The sequence below is a fragment of the Natator depressus genome, chromosome 9 (genome assembly GCF_965152275.1).
Source record: "Natator depressus isolate rNatDep1 chromosome 9, rNatDep2.hap1, whole genome shotgun sequence".
Taxonomy (NCBI): Eukaryota; Metazoa; Chordata; order Testudines; family Cheloniidae; genus Natator; species Natator depressus.
Genome location: NC_134242.1, coordinates 57,777,234 through 57,785,412, shown reverse-complemented (window position 1 = coordinate 57,785,412; position 8,179 = coordinate 57,777,234).

Below are 8,179 nucleotides of genomic sequence, written 5' to 3'. Positions count from 1 at the left end.
CCCCCTGCTCAAAGCAGGACCAATCCCCAATTTTTGCCCCAGATCCCTAAATGGCCCCCTCAAGGATTGAGCTCACAACCCTGGGTTTAGGAGGCTAATGCTCAAACCACTGAGCTATCCCTCCTCCCATAAGTTGTCCCAAGTAATAATAGACAGAACAAAGTGAATTACCAAGCAAAATAGAATAAAACATGCAAGTCTAAGCCAAATACAGTAAGAAAACTGATTACAGATTAAATGTCACCCTCAGAGATGTTTCAGTAAGCTGTTTTCACAGACTGAACACCTTCCTAGTCTGGGCACAATCCTTTCCCCTGGTAGAGCCCTTGTTCCAGCTCAGGTGGTAGCTAGGGGATTGCTCATGACTGCAGCCCCCTTTGCTCTGTTCAACCCCCTTATATAAACATCTTTTGCACAAGGGGGGAATCCTTTGTCCCTCTCTGCATTCGCACCCCTCCTTCTGAATGGAAAAGTACCAGGTTAAAGATGGATTCTAGTTCAGGTGACATGGTCACATGTCACTGTAAGACTTCATTACCCACTTGGCAGCCCACAGGTATACAGGAAGACTTACAAAGAAACAGAACCATTTACAGTCAATTGTCCTGGTTAATAGGAGACATCAAAATTCCAAACCACCATCAACAGCCCACACTTTACATAATTACAATGGGACCTCAGAGTTATATTTCTAGTTTCAGATACAAGAATGAAACATACATACAAATAGGATGACCCCACACAGTAGATTATAAGCTTTGTAATGATACCTTACACGAGACCTTTTGCATGAAGCATATTCCAGTTACATTACATTCATTATATAATTTAATGAAAATATGCTAGAGTGCAGTGTCATACCAGGGGGAGCAGAGAAATGTCATTTCAGCTTTCAAGTGAGCCACTCAGATGGCCAACCCCAGCCCTTAAAACTCAAGCCAGGCCCCCAAAGCATAAGCTCTGCCTAAAACTCACAAAATCTTGGTACAATAAATGTTGGGGGTCATTTGGTGCCTGGGTCTTTCAGGGGTCAGTGTCAAGCTTCTCCCCAGCCCGATGACTAGATGCTCACCTTGAAAATGAATAGCTGCAATTCCCTTGATCCCCTGACTCCAGGACCTGGGGCTTTAAGAAAAAAAGCATAGCAGTTGTGGCTATTAATGATTATGGTAGTAGCTAGGAGGCCTAGTCACAGAGGACAATGTGGGGTTAGCTGCTGTGTATACACACACAAAACACAGAAAGATGTAATAGGGCTACCATAGGGGAGAGGGGCCTATTGTCCCTCTGGATAGAGAAGTGTGGGAGGGGAGGCAACTGGTATTGTTAGAGACCAGTTTACCTCAACCTGAGTAACTCCCTGCCCAGCACACGCAAGAGGGCCAGGGCCTGACCAGCAGCCCCTGGCCTAACAGCATTGCTCTGTTTCATACGCGTGAGCTAAAGAGAACAGCTTCCCACTTATTCCCCATGCCCCCTGTAGCACCCCACCCCTGGCACTGTGCTGGGAAGCCACCCGCTGATGTGTTGTTCAGGCCTTGGAGGAACAGCCTGAGTCCAGCCCCACCGGATGGGGGTGGGGGCTGCCCAGCATTGCACACCATCAGGCTGATTGTAGTTACCACAGCCTTTATGGTAGGGAGCATTGGGGTGTTTGCATCATTGACCACCCAAAACACTGCAATGGGAGGGGCTGGTTGAGGGCCCCAGTTCTGCCCCTCCTAATGCTTCCAGCCATGGTCTAGTTTAGAAACGATTCCAGTCCAGAGTGAGCCAGGCTCCATTTTACTCCATAACTCTGCCTCCCCCAGCCCACATGCAGAGCCAGGCTGGCTGCAGCTAGCCACAGTGGGAGGGAGCTGGGTTCCCAGTGCCCTGAGCCCCATGCAGTGACAAACCTGCAGCCTTAGCGAGCCCTCTGTGCGTTACTCACATGCAGCACTAGGCTGGGCTATGGGGCAGCAGGGATGGAGCTAGGTGGGAGCAGCATTCACCCTGCAACAGTTCACATGGTGCTGCAAGGTGTTGTCAGAGCTGTGAACAGGGGAGTTTGCTGGGGGAAGACTAGGAGAACCAGGCAGAGGAACAGACAGGCTAGTGAAGGGAGTGTGTGATGTTCTGGCAGTGGTGTGGTGCTCACTGGGGGTTTGTTTTGCTGTGGGTGGGGGTGTTTAAGGTTGGTGTATGTTTCCTGGACCAACAGGACTTAGGTGGGAAGGCTGTGACAGATACAGAGCAGCAGTGGTAGTGACCCAAGCAGTGGAAGACACAGTGAAGATGACTGGATGTGGAAGCTGCGGTATGTACAGAATCCTGCAAGGGGTACCTGAAAAGAGTTTTGTCTGCATGAAATGCTGCCTGATGGAAGAAAAGATCTGAGGATTGGAGATGCAGGTGGAAACTCTGGTTGAGTTTAGAAGGGGGGGAGGGAGGGTCAAGCAGATGATGGAGCAAAGACATGAGGAGGCTGAAGGGAAAAGCTCAGATTTACAGATGGAAGCAGGACCAAAGAACGCTGAGGGGAGACTGCTGGGTGAGGAAAGTGGACAGTGGAAGCACGTGACTAAGAGAACCAGGCAGAGGAAAAGACTGACTAGTGAAGGAGAAACAGAGCTCAGGAACAGGTTTGCAGAGTTGGAAAATGAAGAAGGGACACAGCAGGTGGTCACTGAAGGTGAGAGGGCAAGGAAGAAGAGAAGACCAGCTAGTCCTATAGGAAGAGGGGAAGAGTCAATGGAGATAACACCAAATATGAGCCCAAGGAGGATACGGGATGAGTTGCAGAGGATTGCAAGGGAGAATAGGAATCAAGAGGACTTGCAGCCAGAGGGAGTAGGGGATAGACCGGAGAATCACACCATCAACAGGAAAAGGCAGGTCTACATGATTGGGGACTCCTTACTGAGAAGAATAGACAGGTCTGTCACCAGAGCTGATCCAGAGAACAGAAGGGTGTGCTGTCCGCTGGGCGCTAAAATATGGGATGTGGACCTGAGGCTGAAGAGGATCCTAATGGGAGCAGGAAAGAATCCACTGATTGTCCTTCATGTGGGAACAAATGATACAGCTAGATTCTCGCTGGAATGTATCAAGGGAGACTATACCAGGCTGGGGAAGACGCTTAAGGAAATTGAGGCTCAGATGATCTTCAGTGGGATTCTGCCTGTGCCTAGGGAAGGGCAACAAAGATGTGACAAGATTATGATGATCAACAGCTGGCTCAGGCAGTGGTGCTATAAGGAGGGTTTTGGGATGCATGGCCACTGGGAGGCATTCATGGACAGAGGACTGTTCTCTCAGGATGGACTTCACCTGAGTAGGGAGGGAAATAGACTTCTAGGATGGAGGCTGGCACAACTGATTGAGAGCTTTAAACTAGGAATCTGCGGGAGATGTCCAGGTAATCTCCATGCTGGATTTTAGCACTGAGAGGGAAGAAAACAAAGTAAGAAAGGATACAGCCGTGGGTAGGAGAATGGACATAAGGAGGAAGGGCAGTGTGGATACCAGTCTAATAGGTCATACTGGCGATAGAATGTCTGTGTGTAAATCGAGTAAAGAATGTGAGCGAAGCCAAACAGCAAAAATTAAGATGTTTGTACCCCAGTGCGAGGAGCCTCGGTAACAAAATGGAGGAACTAGAGCTACTAGTGCAGGAAGTGAAACCAGATATTATAGGGATAACAGACACATGGTGGAATAGTAGTCATGACTGGAGTACAGGTATGGAAGGGTATGTGCTGTTTAGGAAAGACAGAAATAAAGGCAAAGGTGGCAGAGTAGCATTGCATATCAATGATGAGGTAGACTGTAAAGAAATAAGAGGCGATGGAATGGATAAGACAGAGTCTGTCTGGGCAAAAATCACATTGGGGATGAAAGCTACTAGAGCCTCCCCTGGGATAGTGCTTGGGGTGTGCTGTAGACCACCGGGATCTGATTTGGGTATGGATAGAGCCCTCTTTAATGTTTTTAATGAAGTAAATACTAATGGGAATTGTGTGATCATGGGAGACTTTAACTTCCCAGATATAGACTAGAGGACAAGTGCTAGTAATAATAATAGGGCTCAGATTTTCCTGGATGCGATAGCTGATGGATTCTTTCACCAAGTAGTTGCTGAACCAACAAAAGGGGATGCCATTTTAGATTTGGTTTTGGTGAGCAGTGAAGACCTCATAGAAGAAATGGTTGTAGGGGACAACCTTGGTTCGAGCGATCATGAGCTAATTCAGTTCAAAACAAATGGAAGGATAAACAAAAATAGATCTGTGAGTTGGGTTTTTAAATTTCAAAAGGGCTGACTTTAAAAAATTAAGGAAATTAGTTAAGGAAGTGGATTGGACTGAAGAACTTGTGGATCTAAAGGCAGAGGAGGCCTGGAATTACTTCAAGTCAAAGCTGGAGAAACTATCGGAAGCCTGCATCCCAAGAAAGGGGAAAAAACTCATAGGCAGGAGTTGTAGACCAAGCATCTCAGAGTGGTGATTAAGAAAAAGCAGAAAGCCTACAAGCAGTGGAAGATGGGAGGGACCAGCAAGGAAAGCTACCTTATTGAGGTCAGAACATGCAGGAATAAAGTGAGAAAGGCCAAAAGCCATGTAGAGTTGGACCTTGCAAAGGGAATTAAAACCAATAGTAAAAGGTTCTATAGCCATATAAATAAAAGAAAACAAAGAAAGAAGAAGTGGGACCACTAAACACTGAGGGTGGAGTGGAGGTTAAGGATAATCTAGGCATGGCCCAATATCTAAACAAATACTTTGCCTCAGTCTTTAATGATAAATGGCAGGATGACAAATGGGAATGAGGATATGGAGGTGGATATTACCACATTCGAAGTAGAAGCCAAACTCGAACAGCTTAATGGGACTAAATCAGGGGGCTCAAGTCTTCATCCAAGAATATTAAAGGAACTGGCACATGAAATTGCAAGCCCATTAGCAAGAATTTTTAATGAATCTGTAAACTCAGGGGCTGTACCCTATGACTGGAGAATTGCTAACATAGTTCCTATTTTTAAGAAAGGGGAAAAAAACGTGATCCAGGTAACCACAGGCCTATTAGTTTGACATCTGTGGTATGCGAGGTCTTGGAAAAAATTTTGAAGGAGAAAGTAGTTAAGGACATTGAGATCAATGGTAATTGGGACAAAATACAATATGGTTTTACAAAAGGTAGATCGTGCCAAACCAACCTGATCTCCTTCTTTGAGAAAGTAACAGATTTTTTAGACAAAGGAAAGGCAGTGGATCTAATTTACCTCGATTTCAGTAAGGCATTTGATACGGTTCCACATGGGGGATTAGTTAAATTGGAAAAGATGGGGTGGATATGAAAATTGAAAGGTGAATAAGGAACTGGTTAAAGGGGAGACAACAACGGGTCATACTGAAAGGTGAACTGTCAGGCTGGAGGGAGGTTACTAATGGAGTTCCTCAGGGATCGGTTTTGGGATCAATCTTTTTATTACTGCCCTTGGCACAAAAAGTGGGAGTGTGCTAATAAAGTTTGCAGATGAGGCAAAGCTGGGAGGTATTGCCAATACAGATAAGGACCGGGATATCATACAGGAAGATCTGGATGACCTTGTAAACTGGAGTAATAGTAATAGGATGAAATTTAATAGTGAAAAGTGCAAGGTCATGCATTTAGGGATTAACAACAAGAATTTTTGTTATAAACTGGGGACTCATCACTTGGAAGTAACAGAGGAGAAGGACCTCGGAGTATTGGTTGATCACAGGATGACTATGAGCCGGCAATTTGATATGGCCGTGAAAAAAGCTAATGCGGTCTTGGGATGCATCAGGCGAGGTATTTCCAGTAGAGATAAGGAGGTGTTAGTACCATTATACAAGGCCCTGGTGAGACCTCATCTGGAATACTGTGTGCAGTTCTGGTCTCCCATGTTTAAGAAGGATGAATTCAAACTGGAACAGGTACAGAGAAGGGCTACTAGGATGATCTGAGGAATGGAAAACCTGTCTTATGAAAGGAGACTCAAAGAGCCTGGCTTGTTTAGCCTAACGAAAAGAAGGCTGAGGGGAAGATATGATTGCTCTCTATAAATATATCAGAGGGATAAATACCAGAGAGGGAGAGGAATTATTTAAGCTCAGTACCAACGTGGACACAAGAACAAATGGATATAAACTGGCCATCAGGAAGTTTAGACTTGAAATTAGACAAAGGTTTCGAACCATCAAAGGAGCGAAGTTCTGGAACAGCCTTCTAAGGGGAGCAGTGGGGATAAAAGACATATCTGGCTTCAAGACTAAGCTTGATAAGTTTATGGAGGGGTATGATGAGATGGGATAGCCTAATTTTGGCAATTAATTGATCTTTGAGTATTAGCAGTAAATATGCCCAATGGCTTGTGATGGGAGGTTAGATGGGGTGGGATCTGAGATATTTACAGAGAATTTTTTCCTGGGTGTCTGGCTAGTGAGTCTTGCCCACATGCTCAGGGTTTAGCTGATCACCATATTTGGGGACGGGAATGAATTTTCCTCCAGGGCAGATTGGCAGAGGCCCTGGGGGTTTTTCACCTTCCTCTGCAGCATGGGGCACAGGTCACTTGCTGGAGGATTCTCTGCACCTTAAAGTCTTTAAACCATGATTTGAGGACTTCAATAGCTCAGACAGGTTAGGGGTTTATTACAGGAGTGGGTGGGTGAGATTCTGTGGCCTGCGTTGTGCAGGAGGTCAGACTAGACGATCATAATGGTGCCTTCTGATCTTAAAGTCTATGACTCTACATGTTTTTGAATGGACTCCAAAATCTTTTATTATTTTCTTCTCTGGAGTCTGGACTCTGGCTAGATCTTGACCAAGAAATTTGGATCTTGACAAAAACATTGAATACCCCAGCAGTCAGCACTGCTCATAGTGCTCTAAAGGACAGGCAGAGGATGTGAGGGTGATTCCCACCCCGGGACATTCATTTTAGGTGACAAATCTGAGGAATTGTCCCCGATTGAAGTGTCATTATAGGAGGTTTTGGAACAAATAGATAAATTTAGAAATAAGAAGTCACCAGGACCAACTGGTATTCACCCAAGAGTTCTGCAGGCACTCAAATGTGAAACTACAGAACTACTAACTGTGGTTTGCAACCTATCACCTAAATCAGCCTCTGTAACACATGACGAGGATAGCTAATATGATGCCATATTTTAGAAAAGGGCCCACAGGTGATCCTGGCAAGTACAGGCTGGTAAGTCTAACTTCAGGACGAGGCAAATTGGCTGAAACTATAGTAAAGAGCGGAATTATGAGGCACATGGATTAATACAATATGGTGGGGAAGAGTCAACCCAGCTTTTGTAAAGGAAACTCATGCCCCTATTAGAATTCTTTGAGGGTGTCAAGAAACACAGAGAAGGGTGGAATGCTCGCACCTTGCATACTTTCTGGTCACCCCACTTCAAAAAAACCCAAGATATTTTAGAATTGGGAAAGTGCAGAGAGGGGCAACAAAAAGGATCAGGGTATGGAACAACTTCCATATGAGGAGAGATCAAAAAGACTGGGACTGTTCATCTTGGAAAAGAGATGAATAGTGGGGGGATATGAGAGAGGTCTATAAAATCATGACTGGTTTGGAGACGGTGAATAAGGAAGCGCTAGGGGTCACCTGATGAAATTAATAGGCACCAGGTTTAAAAACAAACAAAAGGAAGTACTTCTTCACAGAACACACGTCAACCTGTGGAACTCGCCGCCAGGGGATGTTTTGAAGGCCAGAAGTATAAGTGAGTTAAAAAAAAGAACTAGATAAGTTCATGGAGGATACGTCCATCAATGGCTATTAGCCAAGATGGTCATGGATACAACCCCATGCTCTGGTGTCCCTAAGCCTCTGACTGCTAGAAGCTGGGACTGGATGACGGGATGGATCGCTCGAGAATTGCCCTGTTCATTCCCTTTGAAGCACCTGGCATTGGCCACTGTTGGAAAACAGGATACTGGGCTAGATGGACCATTTGTCCAACCCAGTAGGGCTTAGGTGTGCTTTTGCCTAAAATCAAATGGCCCCATTTCTCATGTGCCACAGTAACTCCACAATGATTTAATGCCATGGGTTTTTTTTCCTTACTTCCCCTGTGATCTGAGCATCAAGCTGGCTTCTTCATCAATAATGATTCTGGAGGCTAAATTCAGGTGCCTGCGGAAT